The 24,062-nt window shown below is 44.9% G+C and overlaps 1 protein-coding gene across 2 annotated transcripts in view; it reads right to left on the bottom strand.

Annotated features, from left to right (window-relative positions):
• Positions 1-24,062, bottom strand: part of CSGALNACT1 (chondroitin sulfate N-acetylgalactosaminyltransferase 1) — a 425,829-nt gene that overhangs the window by 357,814 nt on the left and 43,953 nt on the right. Inside the window, exon 1 of one of the 2 annotated variants that reach the window (XM_040325271.1) lies at positions 11,527-11,583. The exons of the other annotated variant lie outside the window; for it this stretch is intronic. The gene's annotated coding sequence lies outside the window, so the exon portion shown is untranslated. Of the gene's footprint in view, positions 1-11,526; positions 11,584-24,062 lie in introns of those variants that run through there. 2 annotated transcript variants of the gene reach the window in all.

Below are 24,062 nucleotides of genomic sequence, written 5' to 3'. Positions count from 1 at the left end.
GATGTGGCTCGCAGCAGGGGACACCGGTGCGTCCCCGTTCTCCATTTCAGGGACGAATCTGGGCCCGAATTTTTGACCTGAATATGTGCCACTTTGTGTTGGTCTATCACACAAAATCCCAATAAAATACATTTACGTTTTTGGTTGTAACGTGACAAAATGTAGAAAATTTCAAGGGGTATTAATACTTTTTCAAGGCACTGTATACAGATCTAAAAATATACTTCACGATTTATTTTTTTCAGTATAATGTTTCTGTGTATAGCAATACAATCCATCATCTGTGAAAAATAATTATTTCAGCAATAATGTCGTTAGGTCACAAAAGCTACATTTATATAGTTGTTTGCGCTATATTTTCACACAGTAATTGTCATTGTACATTTCCTGGACATATTTCTTTTTGCACGTATGCCAGCGTAAGAGGGCTAATCACTGCACTTTGCCCGGTGCTATTAAATTAGTACATAATGGTATTGATTTACTAAAACTGGAGAGTGCAAAATTTGCAGAAGTTCTTCATAGAAACCAATCAGCTTCCAGTTATTTTTTTTGTCAAAGCCTAATTAAACATGCAAGATAAAAGCTGATTGGCTACAATGCACAGCTGCACTTTATTTTCCACTCTCCAGTTACTCTCCAGTCAGGCTTCTGTGTTTACAAGTGAAGCCCTGTACACACGACCGGGAATCCCGTCGGGAGAAAAAAACCTTCGATTTTCACGACGGGATTCCTAAAAAAGCTGTGTATACATACAGCCACACAAAAACATGCCGTTTTTTTGAATGGCAAGAACACGGTGACGTCATCAACTATGACGAGCCAGTGTCTCGTCACATTGGATTTCGTCGCCGCCATCTTGCTACACCCCAGACTAACGTTGTATGCTACCGCGCATGCGTTGAAGTGTTATCAAACATGCACGGTTTTTCTACACTCAGGTAAGCATACAGTTTTCTCGGCAGGAAACACTGGAGCAGGTTCTCTATTTTCCAGTCGGGATTCCCGGCTGTTTTCCCGATGGGAAAACTGCTAGGGAGCATACAGACGGCTGGGATTCCCGGCCAAATGCTCTCCTGGCAGTTTTCCTGCTAGGAAAACCGGTCGTGAGTACGAGGCTTAACAGTAGTGAGCTGTGAGCAAGGGGCCAGTGCTATAGCTAGTGGAATGGAGGTCCAACAGGTTCTGGTTGAAGCCCCGATTATACAAATTTATTTGGCAACTGTTAATTAATCTGAAAGACCTTTAGCAGTTTACTGGGTAGGGGCGACAGGTCATTTACATAAAAACACCCACCTCTTTTGGTATCTTCATTACCAGTTGTCTCAGTTTAATTCGAGATTTTCCTAGCTTGTGACGGAAAATATTAATTATATGAAGACAGGAGGCGAGTATCTTATGCATTATCTTTCTTTAATAATGCCCATAGCAGAAATACAACTTTTTCAGTGATTTCAAGTACAAAAAACGTTTTAACTGAAGAAAAAGAAAAACTACAATACCCAGCAGCCCTCAGGCTGGGTCTGCCAATCATGAGGCAGGACAGCCGGTATATAAGGGGCTGCCCCCTTAGAACCTTCCTCTTTCTTGAGGCGAATCGGCAGGGAACCTGGAACAGCAAACAGCTCGAAACACCGGGGCCTGACAAACTGGAACTTCGGTACAGGATTCAGCCGACGGCATCTCAACTCCGGATCTGGAACGCAGGGAGCCTCCATATTCGGTCTGTGGTGAACTAAAACCCGTGGATCGAAACGGAAACATCAATCCCAATGGGGATAGCGAAAAACGAACTTCCGGGACGTAACAGCCTCCGACTTGCGGGATGTGTGGTTCAACAGCCTAGAACAAGAGATAAACAACATCGTGATAGGGTTGGGTCGGGAGGGAAGATACTCGCCTCCTGTCTTCATATAATTAATATTTTCCGTCACAAGCTAGGAAAATCTCGAATTATATATCAGACAGGAGGCTCATATCTTATGCAAGTTCAAAGCTATAACCATGTATATATATATATAAATGATAACAAATGAAACAACTACAAAACTGACATAGATATGTGTTCCTCCGGTCTGAAGCAGAATTGGCGGAAGATGATCGGGACGACCAGTCCGCCGCTAGCCGTAGGTCCTAGAGGGAGCCGGCCGAGGTGACGACCGTAGTAGCCACCGCTCCACTGGAGGAGAGGGCAACCAACGGGGTTATGTCAAACCCTGCCATTTCCATGACCGACCGTAGCCCTCTGGCTAACGTAGCCAAGGAATCCGGAAGCTGAGGTTTAACGTAGGAAATGAGGAGTTGGGAGAATGTGAAGATCGCAGCGGGGCCGTCAAGGACTCAGAAGCCTGTATACAGTGGAGCACGCACAGTTGTGGATGCGCGGAGAAGAACGGGTAGAACCCGATTGAGTCCCGTCGCTGTCCCACGCACGACGGAAAAAACCTGACTCTCCGAGGCGAGATCCGACGCCTGGATACGTCCAACGCCGAGGCGCTTGCCACACGTTTGACGGAATCAGACACGAGAGGACAGTAAGCTTAAAGGACAATAACCTCAAGACAGCGGGAGATTGTCCCCCCCAGTCCGAGCGCGTGGTCAGGACCTCGGTCACCTCCCAAGAGTGCTGAAACCTTGGGTGTGATGGGCGTGGAACTTAAACGCCTTTCCCAGTTGATACACCAATGGATGTTTACCCACCGGTAGCAAGTCTACAAGGGAGCGGTAGGCTGAAATCGCAGAGCGATAGACGTTAGGGGAGCTATAGGACTTCCTGGCTACAAAGAATCCGCCAGATAGGTGGTCACTACCGGTAGACGCCTGTACGGGATCAACCCGTCGTTGATCATACCACCTAACCTAGAGTTCCCAGGCTGATCGAGATGTCGATCTAGTCCCGGGGCCAAGGCAAGGAGATCCCCAGCCGTACATGAAAGGTCGCTGTCCGCGACCGGCACCCCGAAACATGCCATGCGAGGAGAGGAAGGATGTGTGCCGTGAGTAGAGGGTGCAGATCCCCGTTCGGACTGGCGAGGAGACGAGGGGAGTGAGGAAGCAACCTGGGGAGATCCACGGTCATCCGGAACCATGGTTGTGTCGGCCACCGCGGAGTGAACCACACGACTGATGTTCTCAGGCTCGTAATGTAAAGGAGGACCCTGAGGATCAATGAGAACGGGGTAAACGCGTAATGTGTCCCCTGTGACCAGGTTGGCGGAGGGCGTCCAAAGCGTGTTCCTCCGGATCCGGCCGTTGGCCGTAAAAGCGTGGGAGTTGACGGTTAAGACGAGAGAAAGGATCCCATAAGTAAGCGGGGCCAAGAATGCTGACCGGCACAGTCGGCAATCGCTGGAATCGGTCGGGTAACGAGAATTCCAATTTGCCACCATAGTGGGAATGCCAGGGGTGCATTCCGCAAGCGGAACAATGTTATGTCCCAGGCAGAAGTGCCAGAAGTCTTTGCCAGATCCGCTAGGATTTGGATCTGGGACCCCCCAAGCGACGGACGTACTGGACCGTGATAACGTTGCCCATACGCAAGAACACACCGTGGTAGGACGTGTGTGGCAGTAGACTCCTGATGGCGAGAAGGTCGCCAGGAGTTCCACGTGTAGACCTGCAGCAGGGACTCCACCGCGGACCACGTCCCTCCTGTGGACGAGGGACCGCATCGAGCACCCCAGCCGAGGCGGTTGGCATCCAACTCTATGACGAAATCCGTTGTGGAGTTGAAAGTGGTCTTGCCGTTCCGTACGCCGGCCTGACGTAACCACCACCGTAGTTCCATCATGGTTTCTGCGTCCAAGCGGTTTCGACTGCCCAGCGAAGCCCCTAGCGAAAACGCAGGGTTCTGAGTCTCTGAAGGGTTCGATAGCGAAAAGGGGGACTGGAAAAAATGGCCTGGATTAACGCCGATAACGAGCCGACCAGGCGAGCCAGTCCGCGTAAGGATACCCGTTGTTTGCCCAGCACGATACTGATCTCTTGCAGATGGTGGCCAAATGGTCATAGGTTGCCGAAGGGTCGCCCGGTTGGTGACCACCAAGAATCCCAAAACTCCATCACCTGAGATGGGGAGAGGATAGATTCCCCGTGGTCTATGGGGAGTTGTCTGGGAGGCGTGCTCGCTCGCCGGGCGAGGGGGGAACGAGCCATTAATAGTAGGTCGTTCGAATAGATAATCAACCTTACCCCTCTGTTCCGCAGAGTACCGCCACCGGGTTCAAGAAATTGGTGAGGTTTCCCAAGTTACCTCTGGGCGATAACTGCCACCCTTTCCTGGCCAGGAAGATGTTGCTGAGGAATCGAGGGAGGGAGCGGGTCCGCCTCTACTATCGCTTGCTTGATCCAAAGGTCCTGCAATTCGTTGTTTATCAGGGCGGTGTTCAGGTTTTAAAAACCGAGTGGGAAGAGGGACCAGGTCCGTGTCTGGCACTATAACTCTGATAGACAGTTACTGTACTGTGTTAGACTTATTAATGATGTTTGGGCTTTATCCCGGCTGGAATAGAGTCCTACCATCTAGAAATACGTGTAATCAGCGTGATCCCGAATAACATGCCCTCGGTGGTCGGTCCGGGGTCTGATTCGGTTAGGTGGGGCAGCTGCTGATCAAGTCTCATTAAGATTGATCGGCGGTGTCCTGTCGGGCACGTAGTGTTCGCGCCTCCTAGGAGGCAACTGCCCGTTGGGCCCAGCCCCTAAGTTGGGATAGATCAATCGGTTGTTCAGCGGTGGTAGCCTGCTCACTAAGGCGTAGGATGTTGGTGATAGGTCCAAAAGATCTAAGACCCTGGCCTGTATGGTCCGAAGGACCTTTCTATTCCCTTCTGGGGATACTTCCCGTGTTTGGTGAGATACCTCCAGAGTATGAGGTCCACCCCGGGAGTGTGTACAATCTCATATGGCCATGGAAGGGGGTATTACGCCCTCAATTTGTTGCGGTGGGCTTTACCGACCGGTTTCTGGGTCCAGTATAGATATATGTTGGGCCACCTCGGGTAGAGGTTCCCAGTCACCAGAGTGTGGATGGCAAATCGCCCCCGAATCGACAATGGCTCTCCACGAGAGTCCAATAATGTGTCAGCCTGGGATACAGGGTTGGCGTTGTCATGAAGCGCCATGTGCCCACTGCCCTAGCAATCATCATCATCCTCAGACTCAAAGGTGTTAGCCGCCTCAGACTTCGCGGGTGACTCTGGAAGAGTCCACGAATGGGTCTGGCTTAGTCCGTCTAACGGATCGTTGCCTCTGCATGCGCATCTCCCCGAGGCTTGGGGGTCAATAGGAGTCTGGGAGGGCAGTGGGTCGGCAGTCCTGGGAGGGTACTGCCTGGAGCATGTTATTTACTTCCCCTGCCGGGGAGTCAGGGCCACAGACGTGGCGGTGTTTTGGGGCACCTCACCCTTCTTAGGGGCGGTAGACCGTTGCAGGCGGGTTGGCATAACCGACGCCATGGCCGCTGGACGGATCTACCGAACAATTTTGAACCCCTGCAGCCTTGTCGAGACTGGGTCTACTAGGACTGTGTCCACCACTTCAGGGACACAAGCAGGATAATGTCCTGTCGTCAGTTATAGGAGAGGGTCTGCGAACAGCACAGTAACAGCATAGTACAGGAACAATGCTGTGGTTAATTTACGTATATGTATAATCTAATATATTTATATATTTTTAATATTTTATATATTTATTTGTATAATCTATTTAACTATTTGTATAATTTATTTATACATTAATTTATTTATATATTCAAATAATTTATTTATATATATTTATATATTATGTATAATTTATGTATTTATTTGTTAATCTATTTAATTATTTGTATAATTTATTTATATATTTTATTTATATATTCTAATAATTTATTTATATATTTGTAATGTATTTATATATATTTGTACAATTAATTTATATGTATATATATATATATATATATATATATATATATATATATATATTTGTAATTTATTTAAATTTATATATTATTTATTTAAAGCTAGATTCCAGGGGAATAAATTCCCAGAAACGAGAACCGACGATTAGGAGGGACAGGAGTAGGTGAGGGAAGATTGCCTATCACAAATGAAGAGGACGTAGTCTCGCGAGACTACGGCCTCAACGTGATTTGAGTAGATCACCGAGATCTACACAGAGAGCTCCGACCCATACAGCCGCACGCTCACACTGGCGTAGCGGCGATGGGGAGCGACATCCTAGCTCATGGGAGCGTAATCTCGCGAGATTACGTCTCCCGAGCTGGGATAGGCTGACGCGGGGCCTTCAGGACACGCCCGCACCAATCGCGCCGCCGAAGCGTGCGGCAATAGCGCGATTGGTGGAGACAGGCCCGCACTGCCACGCCCCCCTCAGAGACGAGACGTTCTGAGGAGAGGGCGCGCGGCGTACGGAGAACCAGACGGAAGGTAGGAAAAAGGCGCCAAGATGGTACACTGGCGCCGTCCTACCTTCAGTCAAAAACTGTGTAGAAAGTGTCAGAGCGCACCGGATGGGGTGCGCAACGGCCGGAGCCCACCCGGGAGGCCGTGAATAGAGTGCCCCAGGCACAGGGGGCAAACAAATGCAACGAAGCAGCGTTTTAGTGCCCTAAACAAGCGCATAATTAAGCACAATAACTGTACGAAGATGTACACCTTAGTGGGGGGGACTGCGTCCCCCCCAAAGGATAGACAATAAATGATATATATATATCAGTAAATAAAATTAAAACAACCATTAAAATAAATCAACATAAAATTAATATTAAAATAAAATAAATAAAGGCGCACCGCAGATAGTGAAATACTATCCACGATGCCACAGATATCGATATTATAAAAGTAAGATATTACCAGCGTGAAGAATAAACGATATTATAAAAGTAAGATATTACCAGCATGAAGAATAAACGATATTATAAAAGTAAGATATTATGAAAGAACAAACAATATCACATAGAAATACTTATCTCTGCCATGAGCAGAAAGAAAGAGGGAGGTTCTAAGGGGGCAGCCCCTTATATACCGGCTGTCCTGCCTCATGATTGGCAGACCCAGCCTGAGGGCTGCTGGGTATTGTAGTTTTTCTTTTTCTTCAGTTAAAACGTTTTTTGTACTTGAAATCACTGAAAAAGTTGTATTTCTGCTATGGGCATTATTAAAGAAAGATAATGCATAAGATATGAGCCTCCTGTCTGATATATAATTGAAAATTACTCAGTCATGAAACACTGTACCCAAATGTGCATACTTTCTTTGAGAGGTTGAGGTTTCCTTTGCGGTGGAAATAAAAAAAAAAAAAAAGATTTAAATTTTTTTACTATATAAAAAACAGGTCAACAACTTTGGAAAAAAAAAAACGTTTCCCTGTCTTTCTTTTATAGAACATATCAAATATAAAATCCAGGCCAGCACAAAAATTCCCAGCATGCCCCCTTCCAGTAAAGTAGACACCCCAAAGTAATCTACAGTATTTTTTTCTCTATCAGGCATCAGATATCTTATGCCCAGGTATACTAATATGTGAGAACATTTGTTTTTAATATGTATAACATTTCTGCAAACTTTTCAGCGCATTAATTTTTTATAGCTATGGCCACATGATGTTCGTTTATTCCACTATATAGCAAATCTGCTTAATTATTGATTACTTATTATAAAAGCCTGAATCACAGCTTTCTCCAAACCAGATAAACAGTAAGCATGAAATTAAACATTAAAAATAATAAAATGAGCCTGGTATTTGGCATACTAGTACACAAGCAATATGTAAACTTACATGATAACGACCAACCGTTAAGCACATTATAAATGTGGTTTTCGTTTCAACAGTAAGGCAATTTTAGTTTATAGGGTAGGAAAAAAATTACAGAAAAGAGATCAACATAAAAATAGCAAGAATTCATAACGTAGTTTACAGCAGGTGCAAAATGAACACACTTGAAACATCACAAAATCACTAGAAATTCTATTTCAGTGGTTTCATTCTTTCATTAAATTCAAATGTGGGATAAAAAGGTTTCAGTGAGCTTATCATAATTATGTATAATTTCAAGAAAGCCAGAGTTATAAAAAGGAAAGTACAAGTTCAAGAATTACTGTCAAAAGTATGGAAATTTTTCTTTTTTTTTTATTTCTCATAAATAGGATTGGGAAAACGAAACCTTATTTAATTCAGTCAAAATATTAGGTTGGTGAGCAAGCTAATATACAAGAACAGAATGTGTGATACAAATCAGCGGTCTCCACACCTTTCTGGCCAAGGCACCTCTCCAAGAATCTGGTAGGTGCTTAGATATACGCTAGATATATACAGTACAATTTCAGTTTTTTTTTTTTTTTTAGTTTTATCCACACATCAGACAGTTTGAGCACCCTTGGTTTACATATATAATGACAGGCTAAAAAAAAAAAAAGATGCAAACTAATAATGGAGTCCTTAGATTTCAAATCCCATATGATCTGAAAAGTCAGAGGACTGTTTGAGCGTTGACCACATTCTATGGAGTCCTTGAGGTGCCCCCTGGTACAATACAATGTACCTGTTGTGGATACATGAGCCATTCTATGGGACTAATAACTCTAATATGTGATATCCAGGGCAGGACTTAGGGTGGTGGGGGCCCCTGGGCTTGAGTGTTGAAGGGGCCCCCTGGAGCCGAGAATTGGGGTGGGATCGAAGATGTTGAGCGAGGGGGGGGATCATAGTTGTTGAGCGGGGGGGGGGGGCGCATTAAAGTTTAAGTTGTTGAGCGGGGGGGGGGGGGGTTTTGCAGTTGTTGAGGGGGGGGGAGTGCCTCTCACCTCTGTACCGACAGCCGGGGCCACAGACTGTCATTAGCCCGGCTGTCGGATTTCTTCCCTTCAGCAGCCACAGTCCTCCACACACCGCTCCAGTTCCTCCTGCTTCCGTGCTGCCTCCTCTTGCAGTGCAGGAAAATTAACCCTTTTCGCGGGACTGCGGGAAGAAGCTATCTTTGCTGGAAAGTCCCGCAGAATCCGTGCGTGTTGGGAGGTATGCGCAGGGTCGCCATCACGAATTTTGGGGCCCCTTACACAGCTTAAGGCATGGGCCCCTTGGAGCAGAGAACCCTGCCGCAAATTGAGAAGCGGGGGGGGGGGCCTTTGCAAAAAAAAGAAGAAATAAGGAAATATATATATATATGTATATATATATATATATATATATATATATATATAAAAATGGGGGTAGCCAATCCAGGGCCCTGGGGACCTCTGGGCCCTTTAATAAAAAAAATATAAAAAAAATAAACATTTATAAAAAATACATAAAAAAAAGGGAGGTTGCCATCTGGGGGCCCTGGGGACCTCTGGGCCTTTTAATAATAAAAAAAAGATATAAACAAAAATAAAAAAATAAACATTTATAAAAAAAATAAAAAAAGGGGGGATTGCCACATGGGGCCCTGGGGACCTCCCCTTTAATAAAAAACAAATATATAATAATAATAATAATAATAATTATATATATATATATATATATATATATATATATATATATATATATATATATATATATATATATATATATAAATAAAATATATAAAAAAACATTTTTTTTATAAAAAATAAATAAAAAAAGGGGGGTTGCCGTCTGGGGCCCTAGGGGCCTCCGGACCCCTTAAAAAAAAAAAAAAAAAGTTTTTTTTTTTTTAGGGGGGCCCCCTATTGGGTGGGGCCCATGGGCTTGAGCCCAGTCAAGCCCAATGGTAAGTCCGGCCCTGGTGATATCTGTAGCCATATGGCTCAAAACTTTTGCCAGTGCCAGATTTACCAGTAGATATGTGCCTACAGGTGGTGAAGGCAAAGAGGCAGTTTTTTTCTCTGTATAGTTTTTTGCCCCTTTTTTTTTTTAATTGTTAGTACATAGTTATAGTCATCCCTTATGGTTATTTATACATTATCACTATATTTCAAGTCAGCTTAGGACCAGAAAAACAAGTAAAAGACATTGTTAAAATACATTAACCACTTGCCGCCCGTCATACAGCAGAATGAAGGTGACAAAGTGGTTGTGTTATCCTGAGCAGAAGTCATATGAAGTGATCAGGATAACACAGCCAGCGCACGCCCGCAGGGACATGCAGTGCGGCGATCAGAGGTTCTGTGTGTCAGTCTGACACACCGCAACTCAGATCGTGGTATGAAGCCTCTGACAGAGGCTACTTACCACATGATCAGCTGTGACCAATAAAAGCTGATCATTGCGTGAACCGCGGGGGAGCGCAGTGCGGCGAAGGGACAAATACATCTAATAACCAACCAAAGCTATGAATATGACCAGGGTTGCAGATTTCTTTACTATGCATATATGCAGTTCTCTAGTATTTTATCAAAGGTTAATTAAAAATAAATACAGAGAGAAAAAAAGTAGAAACACAAAACAGAAATGTCAGCATATTGATCATAATTTAATTATATCAAGCTTTTTTTAAAGTACTCACCCTGCAGTGTTTTTCCACTGAATGATATATTATATATCAATATACAGCGTTAACCTGCGACATATAATGTGCCCAATGCAATACAGATATTGCCGTCTAACATTGATTATGCAATGCTTAAAAACCATGCGAGGAGCATGGGTCAAGAAGTAAAAGATTAACTATGTACATCAGACTGCTTCTTGAACTGAATCTACTGAGTCTTTTCCTATCTTGTAATATTCTAACAGAATAGCTAGAAAAAAACTGCCATTTTTACTTTTTTAAATACAGTACATTGTAAAAGTGTGTAAACAGAACTGATCATCAAACCCATATCAGCTGGCTGGACATCCCATACCAAGACCATGGGCATTAATATAGAGTTGCCATCCCCTTGATGTGAATGCACAATATTTATACACTCATCAGCCATAACATTATAACCACCCACCATATCCTGTTCAGTCATGTATTCCACTAGAACTCTAATGCCGCGTACACACGATCATTTTTCGGGTTGTAAAAAACAGTTTTTTTTAAATGTCATTTAAAACGATTGTGTGTGGGCTTCAGAGCATTTTTCGGGTTCTGAAAAACGGGCAATTTTTTTTTCCGAACATGCTCTATTTTTTCACGAAGTTTAAAACGTTGTTGTTTTTCGGGTTGTAAAAAATGGTCGTGTGTGGGCTTGAACGACGTGAAAAACCCGCGCATGCTCAGAAGCAAGTTATGAGACGTGAGCGCTCGTTCTAGTAAAACTAGCGTTCGTAATGGAGTAAGCACATTCATCACGCTGTAACAGACTGAAAAGCGCGAATCGTCTTTCACTAATGCAAAATCAGCAAAAGCAGCCCAAAGGGTGGCGCCATCCGCATGGAACTGCCCCTTTATAGTGCCGTCGTACGTGTTGTTCGTCCCCGCGCTTTGCTAGAGCATATTCCTGCTGACACATTTCTGTGCATGATCTGTTTTTAATGCTGTATTGGTATTTGTTTTCTCATTCACCCTGTGCCTCTAATGAACACAGGGTGGCTTAGACATAGGAGGTGCATGGGGAGCTGAAACAAGGGTTTACTAACCTCTCCGAGGGATTCTTGGTTCCACTGGCCCCTTCCGACACAGTATCTATGTGAACATGTTTTACTTTTTGTATCAATAAATTTATATACCGTATATACGCGAGTATAAGCCAAGTTTTTCCAGCCATTTTTTTAGGGCTGAAAATACCCCCCTCGGCTTATACTCGAGTCAGTACCTGAATTCTTGCCAGGCGTCCATTTTTTAAAGTCGCGGCTTCCTCCTGGTGTTCCGTTCCGTGATAGGCATTTGACACTGTGTTCCGCCTATCACGGAGGTCCTCTCATCCTCGGACAGTTTCCCAGCAGACACTGTGTTCAGTGTTCCACCAATGGCGGACGTCCTCCTGTTTGAGGATGAAAGAATGTCCGTGATTGACTGAACACTGAACACAGTGTCTGCTGGGAAACTGAGTCCAAGGATGAGCAGACCTCTGTGATAAGGGGAACACAGTGTCAAATGTCTATCACGGAAGCTGCGACTTTTAAAAAATGAACGCCTGTCAAGATTGCTGGTACTCGGGCACAGAGAGGTTGGCACAGTGAGACTGCAATGGGCACAGTGAGGTATGGAACAGTGAGACTGCAATGGACACAGTGAGGTTGGCACAGTGAGACTGCAATGGGCACAGTGAGGTATGGCACAGTGAGACTGCAATGGGCACAGTGAGGTATGGCACAGTGAGACTGCAATGGACACAGTGAGGTATGGCACAGTGAGACTGCAATGGGCACAGTGGGGTATGGCAAAGTGAGACTGCAATGGGCACAGTGAGGTATGGCACAGTGAGACCGCAATGGACACAGTGAGGCAGGGTACATTGAGACTGCAACGGGCACAGTGAGGTATGGCACAGTGAGACTGCAATGGGCACAGTGAGGTATGGCACAGTGAGGTTGCAATGGGCACAGTGAGGTATGGCACAGTGAGACTGCAATGGGCACAGTGAGGTATGGCACAGTGAGGTTGCAATGGGCACAGTGAGGCGTGCATATGGGAATTGTTGACCCTCTTTTCCGCTTACAGTAGCTGCTGGATTCTCCCCCTCGGCTTATACTCGAGTCAATACGTTTTCCCATTTTTTTGTGGTAAAATTAGGTCCTCGGCTTATACTTGGGTCGGCTTATACTCGAGTGTATACAGTAATTTTAACAATAAAAAAAAAGAAACTTTACTAATTATTCAAGGACTTGTGGTGAGCCACGGTAATGTACCATGAGGTTTGCTGGGTAAACATTACCCAGTAATTCCACCTGTAGTATAAAAGACTGGTTAAAAAAAAAAGCTGAACAATTCTTACTCTTTTCCAATAGATGTTATGTACAGAGAGGACGTTTGTACAGTTAGACATGAACGATTATTCATGTATGGTTTGGAAGACGGTCCTCAACATAATGAATGTTACATGTTAGAGTAAGTGGTTGACCAAAACTGATTATGCAGAGCAATGCAATAAAATCATTAATTGTAAAGGTAGTGGAAAAGGTCTTGTCTTTCGTATACTGTAAGTAAACAGGCGTTTGTCAACATCTTTAACCAAGCAACAATTAAAGGGTCACTAAAGGAAATTTTTTTTTTAGCTGAAATTACTGTTTACAGGGCATAGAGACATAATAGTTAACTGATTCCTTTTAAAAATGATTAAAAATAGATAAAAAACAATCATATAATGTGCCTGCAGTGTAGTTTCGTTTTTGCTGTTGTTTGCTGGTTCTCTGATGTACAGAGAGCCACTAGAGGGCAGTCAGCCAATAGAGAGCAGTGATACTTTGTCTAAAACTCCTCAGCACCAATCCAGTTTCGTTTTACACACAGTAATCACACCTCCTTGATTAGTGACCACCGTGAGAAACCTCCCAGTACTGTGGTTATCAGGAAACAGGCAACCAGGAAGTGTCCAGAACAGAGAGGATTTACAGCAACATGAAAGCAAAAACGAACAATGAGGACATGAAACCAGGACTGCAGTAAGGTAAAGGAAGCTATTTAGCGGAAAAAAAAATTCCTTTAGTGACCCTTTAAGTCCAAGAAGCAACTGACAGAAAGGTAGGATAATAATCAGGAAAGGGGAGAGTTGAGAAAGAAAGGAATATCGAAGACAAAGTGTACATCACAACCCAAAATGCTGGACCTCATCTTAATTTCCAGAACGATAATGTATCCATGAATCCCAACATTTTTTGAATAAATCTATTTTGTCATTTTAAAATGCTGTAAGTTTCTCATTTACCATAATCCAGGAGAGATTTGTTTTGGCCAGATCAAATGAGATGGACATCGATTTCTAGGATCTAGCTATGGCTATCCTAGCTGCTAAGAAAATAAATAAGATCAGCCTTTTGATATGTCTTGATGTCTCCTTGATATATTGACAAGAAGGGCTTGCCAAAGGGATCTTTTAATATTAATCTGCGTCACAAAATAGAAAACGTTATAAAATCTAATACAAAATCTTCTAACTTTCGGACACAACCGCCAAATGTGGTATGCGGTCCCCTCTTGTCTGCACCCACTAAAATAGGGGCTAGGAGTACAAAATTGTACAAAGAGCTCATTATACGCCTCACAGGCTGCACCAGATGTCTCCGGCACATTCTCCAGCGTGCTGGCGTTGCTCCCAACAACCTGGTGAATTTTTCCATATTTTCTGGCTTTGCACAGCAATCGCACAGTATTGGAAGTCAATACTCCAGGTTATTGCTAGGGTTTCTAAGACCCGTGTGCCTTGTGACCCCAAATACTGTCTGCTGGGGCTAGTGGAACAAATGTCAGCAATTAGAGCCAGGAAAATACTCATCTCCCTGCTACTGTATTATGCTCGCAAGGCTATCACAATGCACTGGAAAAAATCGTCTCCCCCCTCTATCGAATACTGGAAGGGCATGGTGAATGCCAGTTTACCCTTTTATAAAGCTACCTACTCGGGCAGGGGCTGCCCACACAAATTTGAGAAGGTATGGTCCACAGCAACTGATGTTGTTAGAACTTGCTAGATTCACAATGCAATTTTGATCTGTTTAGGCTCTGACCCAATTTTTGCCCAGCTTACATCATCCGGTTAACCTTATGTTGAGCACTGTTCATCCTGTATTGAACCTCTCCCCATATTGGGGTTGTAGTCTTAGTAAGTTGTTTATGTAAGTTTTTTGTGTTATGTGTTATCTGATGTGCCCTATTGCGGTCTGATCACACAACAGGTGACTGGCCCCTCCGTGGGCAACTGTTCGGCCCCTGTGTGGGCCGAACAAAACAAAAAAAAATAGGGGCTAGGCCCCCAAGACATACGAGGCAACTCTTGTGGGTGCCATATACCAACATAATAGTATGTTATAATTCACCTCAAAAACATATGAAATACTTTTTATGCTGTTGTTCCTATTCCATTACTTTTTCAGTAATAACTGGTACACTGAAAAACAGAGGGAGTTATAATACTTCACCCGTTATAAAGAATATTATTTAGTACATTAGGCACATGAAAACAAGTGCAGAGGATTAATAGAATTTTTATGAAACTGAATTAACAACCTGCCAACATGGCATGTGGCACATTTATTTTTCTAATTAAAATCTGCCAGCTATGCAATTTCACACCCTTAGCTGAAAACTGACTAATATGAAAAGGTGAAATAACAGTTCTGGCGGCACCATCACATAGTACATTAGCATGTATTATATTGTTCATAGAAGTATAAACCACCAAAATTCGAATAGTCCCCTATTACGGTTATGGTTGTGGCAATCAGTAGTGGTATATAGCCATCACAGCTAGTTTATATCAAGCCATATACTGCCTGGAACAAGGAACGTCTAGCCCGCTGCTGAGCTCTAAGGTTTTATGTAAAACTGTAGCAAAGAAAAATCATTAGTTCTTGCTCAACTACAAGCAGAAGCTTTGCCGTCCACTTATACTGTGAGGCATGGTCTACAGCAACCCCTGCTTACACTCTACTAAATATAATGAGATCAGTTAAAAGAGGCATGCTTATTAATCAGATCAAGAAGTGTAGTGAACATGACACAACAAAGGCTAAATTTAAACCGGTGGCTAAATTTGAATCTGAACTTGGGAGAACTTTTTTGCAGATAAAAAAATAGAAAATACTTACATAACTATTCAAATTTAAAGCACACTTAAATACTAAACATTCTGTATTTATTATTGTAACACAGTCAGGTTGCATATACAGTAATACACATACTGCCCTTTTTTTTTTAGTTGCTATGTGCAGCAGCAACAGTTTAGGCGGTTGTAAACCGCAGAAATTAAAAATGAACAAAGCATACTCTTTTTTAGTGTGTACTTGCTCTAGGGGGCTGAGTGCAGAGTTGAGAGCTGTGGATGAAGGGGGATGGGGAGGGGGTGCTAGGTGCAGAGGTGAGAGCTGTGGATGAAGGGGGATGGGGAGGGGGTGCTAGGTGCAGAGGTGAGAGCTGTGGATGAAGGGGGATGGGGAGGGGGTGCTAGGTGCAGAGGTGAGAGCTGTGGATGAAGGGGGATGGGGAGGGGGTGCTAGGTGCAGAGGTGAGAGCTGTGGATGGGTGGGGTTGTTGAGGTGAGAGCTGTGGATAAAGCAAGGGTCAAATGTGAAAGCTGTCAACAGGGGGTTCAGAAGTAGGATGTGGAAGAGGGCAGGAACGAGATGTAGAAGAGGGGTAGAAATAAGCTGTTCAAGAGGGGTGCAGAAGTGTTGCTGTGAGCAGGGGGCACAGAGATGAGTTGTGTTTAGGGTGTCCAGAGGTGAGCTGTGGACAGAAGGTGCAAAAATTTGATGTGAAAGGGGGCAGACATGAGATGTGGAAGAGGTGCAAAGGTAAATTTGTGGATGGGGTGGATAGGGACATAGAGATGAGCTGTAGACAGGGACACAGAGGTGAACTCTGGACACGGATGGAGAGGTGAGCTGTGAACAGGAAGCTTAGAGGTGAGTTGTGGATGGGGACACAGAGGTGAGCTGTGAACAGGGAGCTTAGAGGTGAGTTGTGGACAGGGAGCTCAGAAGTGAGTTATGAACAGGGAGCTCAGAGGTGAGCTATGGATGGGGAGGCAGAGGTGAGCTGGGGACAGGGTGCTCAGAGGTGAGCTGGGGACAGGGTGCTCAGAGGTGAGCTGTGGACAGGGACACGGAGATGAGCTGTGGACAGGGACACAGACAATGAGCTATGAAGGAGTACAGAGGTGAGCTGTGGATGGGGACAGCTGTGAACAGGGAGCTCAGAGGTGGGCTGTGGATGCAGATGTAAGCAGTGGACAGGGATCTCAGAGATAAGTTGTGGATGGGGATGCAGAGGTTAGCTGTGAACAGGGAGCTCAGAGGTGAGTTGTGGATGGGGACGCAGATGTCAGCTGTGGACAGGGAGCTCAGAGGTGAGTTGTGGATGGGGACGCAGATGTCAGCTGTGGACAGGGAGCTCAGAGGTGAGTTGTGGATGGGGACGCAGATGTCAGCTGTGGACAGGGAGCTCAGAGGTGAGTTGTGGATGGAGACGCAGATGTCAGCTGTGGACAGGGAGCTCCGAGATGAGGTGTGGATGGGGATGCAAAGATGAGCTATGAAGAAGTACAGAGGTGAGCTGTGGATGGGGACACTGTGAGCTGTGGACAGGTGGGGCAAAGGTGAGCTGTGTACTAGGAACACAGAGAGGATCTGTCGAAGGGGGGGGGGGCACAGAGGAGAGCTATGGATTGGGGGAGGAAGTGTGCACAGGGGGCATATAGTTGAGCTGTAAGAAGGGTGCTGATGTTATCAGTGGATTGTTAATGTGAGGCTATACATTACATAATCCTCACTACTCTGTATGCTCAAAGTGCAGCAATTGTGTGTGTGCAAATGACACTACAGTATACAGAGTTTCACAGGTAGATGTATGTAATGTATGGCACAGCTAGCAGAGTACAATGGTCAGGAGTAAATAATACAAAGTCTAGTGTAATAAGAACAGGGTTACGAATTTTATCATTTACAGTGCGCTATGCAGTTGGAAGAATGCAATGTACAACATAGTATACAGATTGCAGAAGGATCCTGTAATGATTAGCACACGTTACATGCTCCTGACTATAATCTGTATGCTGTGCTGTGTGGTACATAACTTTTATTGTTGTGTTTTATATACTCATGGCCACTGAACTCTGTACTCTTGATTGCACATTACATACCTCTGACCACCGCACCCTGTAAAGTATATATGCCTGGCCCCTTTAATCTATATGCTATGTTGTAATTACATACTCATTCATTGTATCAGCAATTGCTGGTTGCTAAGTAGTCCCTGACTATTTTAATGCAGTTTTTCTTTAAAGTGATTGTAAACGATCACCTTGTAAAACAACCCATTCAGTTTAAAAGATAAATTCAAGGCAAAACATTTTTTTATAGAGATAAAAAAACATTATAAATAGCCTTTTGCCTTTTTTATAAGTGATTACATTTCCTCTCTTCTCGGCTGCATAAGAGCTGGGGGGGAGGAGAAGCAGAAGCACACTGAGCTTCCCAGTGAATGGCTGTGTAGCGGAGGCGTGTCAGGACAAGTCTGACCATTGGAGGAGAGTACACTGCGTTTCCAGCAGAGCTAGAGAACTGACCATGCTGTGTTCTCCTGCTTAGGCCTTGTACACACGATCAGTCCAAACTGATGAAAACGGACTGAAGGCTGAAGTCTGATGGTCTGATGGTTTGATGTGCCTACACACCCTCAGTTAAAAATCTGATCGAGTCCAATGCAGTGACGTAAAACACAACGACGTGCTAAAAAAACGAAGTTCAATGCTTCCAAGCATGCGTCGACTTGATTCTGAGCATGTGCAGGTTTTGAACCGATGCTTTTGCGTACTAACCATCGGTTTTGAACGATCGGTCATCAGTCCGATTTTAAAGCACGTTTTAAAACTTTGGTCTGAAGGACAAAAGTCTGATGGGCCATACACACGGTAGGTTTGGACTGATGAAACTGAACTTCAGTCCGTTTTCATCAGTTTGGACTGATCGTGTGTACAGGGCCTCAGTGTGGTCAGTTTTAAATAGGAAAGCAAGGGGACTGACAGGAACACTAGTGATTGCACATAAAGGAAGCAATATAAGAAAACAGGATACTTTTTCATACAAGTACATGGTACCGTAGGCACATATCAGGAATATGAAGTGTTGGGGTAACAAACGCTTTAAGGTAGGCTCAGACAAAGTGATAGATTTCTGTCTATATTCTGTGTGCAGAAAATAATATGTAATTGGAAGGTTTTCGTTTATTTAAATGATTGTGCTGAGGTTTATATGTGTCTGTGAGACTCTCACTTATGGCACATTAATTATGGGGAGGAGTGACCGCCATAGATGTATCCTCTTGATCTGTGGTGTGAGGTGTAGCACAGCAAAGTCTGTGCAGTGCAGGGAGCATACATGCCTGTGCACTTCACTAGTATTACCTAGTTTATTTTCTTTGTCAAACTACATTAGCTGATTATTTTATATCGTTTATCGTATATCGACCTTGGCCGTAATGCAGGGAGTAGGGATGAGCCGAACACCCCCCGGTTCGCATCAGAACCTTCGAACGGACAGAACGTTCGCACAAACTTTAGAACCCCATTGAAGTCTATGGGACCCGAATGTTCTAAATCAAAAGTGCTAATTTTAAAGGCTAATATGCAAGTTATTGTCCCAAAAGGGGTTTGGGGGAGTTTTAAAAACTGTTCTTTTTACAGGAGCAGCGATTTTAACCACTTCCATACCAGGCACTTACGCACCTTCCTGCCCAAGCCAATTTTCAGCTTTCAGCACTGTCACACTTTGAATGGCAATTGCGCGGTCATGCTACACTGTACCCAAACAAAATTGGCGTCCTTTTTTACCCACAAATAGAGCTTTCTTTTGGTGGTATTTGATCACCTATGCAATTTTATTTTTTTTGCGCAACAACTAAAAAAAGACTTAAAATTTTGAAAAAAAATACGTTTTTATTTTTTTCTGTTAATTTTTTTGTAAATAAGTAAGTTTTCTCTTTCAATTACGGGCACTGATATGGCGGCACTGATGGGCACCGATGAGATGGCACTAATGGACATCGATGAGGTAGTACTGACGGGCACAGATGAGGTGGCACTGATTGGCGGCGCTGGTATGCGGCACTGATGGGCACACATAGACGGCACTGATGGGCACACATAGGCGGCACTGATGGGCACACATAGGCGGCACTGATGGGCACACATAGGCAGCACTGATGGGCACTCATGGGCGGCACTGATGGGCACTCATGGGCGGCACTGGGCACTCACAGGCGGCACAGATGGGCACTCATGCGCGGCACTTATGGGTGGCACTGATGGTTACTTATGGGTGGCACAGATGGGCACTAGGCATGGATGGGCACTGTGGGGTGGCACTGATGGACACTGTGGGGCGGCACTGATTTACCTATGTTGCCAGTCAGTTTTTTTTTTTTTTGCCAGATTTTTTTTTTTTTTTTGGACTTTTTTTTTTATCTGCCCTTCCCTGGTGGTCCAGGGTGGGCTTCCCTGGTGGTCCAGTGTGGCGATCCGAGGGGGGGCTGCGCTGATAAACAATCAGCGCGAACCCCCCCTGTCAGGAGAGCCGCCGATCGGCTCTCCTCTACTCGCGTCTGTCAGACGCGAGTGAGGAAGAGCCATCAACGGCTCTTCCTGTTTACATCGTGATCAGCCGTGGTTGGACACGGCTGATCACGTGGTAAAGAGTCTCCGTGAGAGACTCTTTACCGAGATCGGTGTTGCGGGGTGTCAGACTGACACCCCGCAACAATGATCGCCGCGATGCGCGCCCCCGGGGGCACGCAGCGGCTCAGAATCCTGAGGACGTCATATGACGTCCAGTCAGGATTCTACAACCACTTTGCCGACGTCAATCTGTCATTGGCGGGCAGCAAGTGGTTAATGATGCTTAAAGTGAGAAAAAAAAGTGAAATATTATTTTAAATATCGTACCTGCTGGGTGTCTATAGTATGCCTGTGAAGTGGCACGTGCTTTCCGTGTTTAGAACTGCCCCTGCACAAAATGACATTTCTATAGGAAAAAAGACACATTTTTGGGACCATTGTAGTTTTCACAGAAAAAAATGCATTTAAAATGCATTGTTTATTGTGGAAATGACAGTTGCAGTTTGGGAGTTAACCACAGGGGGCGCTGAAGGAGTTATGTTTCACCTAGTGTGTGTGTTTACAACTGTAGGGGGGTGTGGCTGTAGGAGTGACGTCATCAATTGTGTCTCCCTATAAGGGGGATGATACGATCGATGCAGCCGCCACAGTGAAGCACGGGGAAGCCGTGTTTACACGCGGCTCTCCCCGTTCTTCAGCTCTGGGGACCGATTGCAGGACACGGTCCCAGAGCTTCGGACCGGGTCGCGGGCGCACGCCAGCGTCTTATGGCTGGGTAGATGTACAGGACGTACCGGTACGTACATCTGCCCAGCCGTGCCATTCTGCTGACGTATATTTACAGGAGGCGGTCCTAAAGTGGTTAAAACTGCTTGCGGCTTTAATGTAATGTCGGGTCCCGGCAATATGGATGAAAATCATTGAGAAAAATGGCATGGGTACCCCCCCCAGCCCATTACCAGGCCCTTTGGGAAAAAAAAGGAAAGGTGTGGGGCCCCCAGGCCCTATATACTCTGAACAGCAGTATACAGGCGGTGCAAACAAGACAGGAACTGTAAGTTTGTTGTTAAGTAGAATCTGTTTGTAATTTTGAACTGGTAAATTTTTCAGGTGTAGCTCCAGCCAAAAAATCTATTTTTAAGCTTTTTGGAAAACATAGGGAAGGGTTATCACCCCTGTAACATTTGTTTTGCTGTCGGTGCATCTGTTCAGATGATTTCACCTCACTTTCTGTCCCAATGACAAATGTTTTTTTGAAAATGTGGGTTTTTTAGTGAAACAAGCAGGGCAGGACTTAGGGTGGTGGGGGCTTGAGTGTTGAAGGGGCCCCCTTGAGCCGAGAATTGGGGGGGTCGAAGATGAGCGAGGGGGGGGATCATAGTTGTTGAGCGGGGGGGGGGGCGCATTAAAGTTGTTGAGCGGGGGGGGTCGAATTGAAGTTGTTGAGCGGGGGGGTGCATTAAAGTTGTTGGGCGGGGGGGTGCACGGAATGTGTCGGCTTTCTTCCCTTAAGCAGACATCCACACATCGCTCCGGTTCCTCCTGGGGGGGTTTTGCAGTTGTTGAGCAGGGGGGGGGGGGGGGAGTGCCTCTCACCTGTGCTGACAGCCGGGGCCACAGACTGTCATTAGCCCGGCTGTTGGCTTTCTTCCCTTCAGCAGCCACAGTCCTCCACACACCGCTCCGGTTCCTCCTGCTTCCGTGCTGCCTCCTCTTGCAGTGCGGGAAAATTAACCCTTTCGCGGGACTGCGGGAAGAAGCTGTCTGTGCGGGAAAGTCCCGCAGAATCCGTGCGTGTTGGGAGGTATGCGCAGGGCTGCCATCAGGAATTTTGGGGCCCCTTACTAGGGTTGCCACCTGTCCAGGAATCACCCGGACAGTTCGGGTTTGGGATCTTGTGTCCAGGCTTCAGTCTGCCTGAAACCCGGACACATTATTTAGACTGGGCTGTGGCTCCCCAAGTAACTGAGTTAGTCACACAAAAATCTGTTGCCATTCGGGAGATGCGGGCCGCTGTCTGGGGGCAGGTTTGACATCACTGAGGGGGAGCCATGATATCAGCAAGAGCAGTTTGGCCACACCCACTGTTTGCCGCAGTGCGCTGCATTACCACTCTCCTTGAGGCACCCATAGGTGCCCCAGGTCTTTTATAATCCTATTGTGTATACTACGAAAAAAAATGTGCCCTGTGCCGCTAACGTGTTTGGGTTTGGCTTAAAGAAAAGGTGGCAACTCTACCCCTTACACAGCTTAAGGCATGGGCCCCCTGGAGCAGAGAACCGGGGGGGGGGGGGGTGCTGCCGCCTGAAATTGAGAAGCGCGGGGGGGGTTTTACAAAAAAAATAAGAAATAAAGAAAAATATATATACAGTACAGACCAGAAGTTTGGACACACATTCTCATTCAAAGAGTTTTCTTTATTTTCATGTCTATGAAAATTGTAGATTCACACTGAAGGCATCGAAACTATGAATTAACACATGTGGAATTATACATAACAAAAAAGTGTGAAACAACTGAAAATATATTTCATATTCTAGGTTCTTTAAAGTAGCCACCTTTTGCAGCAGACACATCTCTAGAACTGTTAAGAGGAGACTGTGTAAATCAGGCCTTCATGGTAGAATATCTGCTAGGAAACCACTGCTAAAGAAAGGCAACAAGCAGAAGAGACTTGTTTGGGCTAAAGAACACAAGGAATGGACATTAGACCAGTGGAAATCTGTGCTTTGGTCTGATGAGTCCAAACTTGAGATCTTTGGTTCCAATCCCCGTGTCTTTGTGCGACGCAGAAAAGGTGAACAGATGGACTCTACATGCCTGGTTCCCACCGTGAAGCATGGAGGAGGAGGTGTGATGGTGTGGGGGTGCTTTGCTGGTGACACTGTTGGGGATTTAATCAAAATTGAAGGCATACTGAACCAGCATGGCTACCACAGCATCTTGCAGCGGCATGCTATTCCATCCGGTTTGCGTTTAGTTGGACCATCATTTATTTTTCAACAGGACAATGACCCCAAAAACACCTCCAGGCTGTGTAAGGGCTATTTGACCAAGAAGAAGAGTGATGGGGTGCTGCGCCAGGTGACTACCTCTTGAAGCTCATCAAGAGAATGCCAAGAGTGTGCCAAGCAGTAATCAAAGCAAAAGGTGGCTACTTTGAAGAACCTAGAATATGAAATATATTTTCAGTTGTTTCACACTTTTTTGTTATGTATAATTCCACATGTGTTAATTCATAGTTTTGATGCCTTCAGTGTGAATCTACAATTTTCATAGTCATGAAAATAAAGAAAACTTTTTGAATGAGAAGGTGTGTCCAAACTTTTGGTCTGTACTGTATATAGAAAAAAAGGGGGTAGCCATCCGGGGCCCTGGGTACCTCTGGGCCCTTTAATAAAAAGAAAAAATAAACCTCTGGGCCCTTTAATAAAAAATAAATAAACATTTATAAAAAATACATAAAAAAAGGCAGGTTGCCATCTGGGGCCCTGGGGCCTCTGGGCCCCTTTGGGCCTTTTAATAAAAAATAAAAATATATAAACAAAAATAAAAAAATAAACATTTATAAAAATAAATAAAAAAGGGGGGGGGGGTTGCCACATGGGGCCCTGGGGACCTCTGAGCCCTTTAAAGTGGAGTTTCCATCCCAAATTTTTTTTTCATTATTGTGCTCATTAGACCTAAAAATCTGGAAATGCCTGTTATGCGGTCCCACAAAATCTGCCTTTGAAATCACAGGATGCAGTGCGCTGTCCATTTATCACTCCCCATCCAAGACTTCCAGGAAGTAAATGCTTGTAGGCTTCACAATGCCCACAAGCACAATGACAACGGTGTAGACATAGTTTTATAAACTATCTTTTTTGAATATCTATGCGGATTGTAAAATAGTAAGTGACCGGA

The sequence above is a fragment of the Rana temporaria genome, chromosome 1 (genome assembly GCF_905171775.1).
Source record: "Rana temporaria chromosome 1, aRanTem1.1, whole genome shotgun sequence".
Taxonomy (NCBI): Eukaryota; Metazoa; Chordata; class Amphibia; order Anura; family Ranidae; genus Rana; species Rana temporaria.
The sequence above is the reverse complement of the archived record's forward strand: the minus strand, read 5'-3'. Positions and strand labels throughout refer to the sequence as shown.